Below are 1161 nucleotides of genomic sequence, written 5' to 3'. Positions count from 1 at the left end.
CTCTGCTCCAAAGCATTCAAAATGTATAACGGTTTAAGTTGGAAATGTCATTTTTGGGTCTATACTGAAGAAGTGGAACCGACAGTTAACAGGTTAAACTTTAAACTCTGGGTTTATTAACTTATACTTGTGTGACAATATTGTAAAGATGTTTATTAAAGAGGATCGTGAAGACACGAGTGATGCAGAGCGACAGAGGAAGAACCTGAGGAACACACAGTTCGGTGATTATTCTTCATAACTTCTGACTGTTCAGGCAACATTAAAGTTTCAAAGCATGAAATGATTCACCACATTTACTGACTGAAAGAAAAACAAGTTCTTAATTAAATGTATCTTGTTTTAAGAATGTTTAGATATTTTTACTGGAAAACAATATTTGTGTTAAATGTTTAAAGACGAGATGTCCTCGTTTGGTGTTCACATCAAACTAAAATTTCCAAATGTGATTTTATACACACAAAGTATATTAAATGCAAAGTGTCTACTTTTATGTTTTAGATAACTTTTATGAAAATAAAATGTCAAAATATGGGTCAAATAAAGTTCCATGGTCATTCAGCTTAACAGATATATTTATGTTAAAACAAAACATACTTATTCTAAACTATATCAAGGAAAAAATTATAATACTAAATTGTATTATATTTTAAATGATTTAAATGATTAAAAACGTCTTACTGACAAATGAGTAAAATTAAAGTTAAATTAAAATGATATATTATTATTTACAAAAATAATTTAAAGCTGTATTAAAATGTTATAGTTTTGATGCTTGAAAAACTCTTCATCTTTGACCCCTATATATACTGTATATACTTATATACACTGTATATTCCAACCAGTGCATTTAATGGAAATAAACTTGAATTGTGAAGTACTGACCATTGTGTAACGTGTCTGTTTCAAAGCCTTACAATGCAAAGACTTTCACGCTCAAAGAGCACGTCAGGATTCACAGCGGAGAGAAACCCTACACATGCTGTCAGCGTGTAAAGAGCTCCGCGTGTAAAAGATCACTGAACACCTGAGGATTCACAGAGCAACCGTTCACCTGAAGGATCACGTCAGGACTCAGGGGTCACAGCGGAGAACGAGCGCTGCATCTCAGAAAACACCTGCACTATCACACTGGCACCGTTATTAATGTCTATGTGTTTA

This window comes from Onychostoma macrolepis, chromosome 02 (assembly GCF_012432095.1).
Source record: "Onychostoma macrolepis isolate SWU-2019 chromosome 02, ASM1243209v1, whole genome shotgun sequence".
Lineage (NCBI taxonomy): Eukaryota > Metazoa > Chordata > Actinopteri > Cypriniformes > Cyprinidae > Onychostoma > Onychostoma macrolepis.
The sequence above is the reverse complement of the archived record's forward strand: the minus strand, read 5'-3'. Positions refer to the sequence as shown.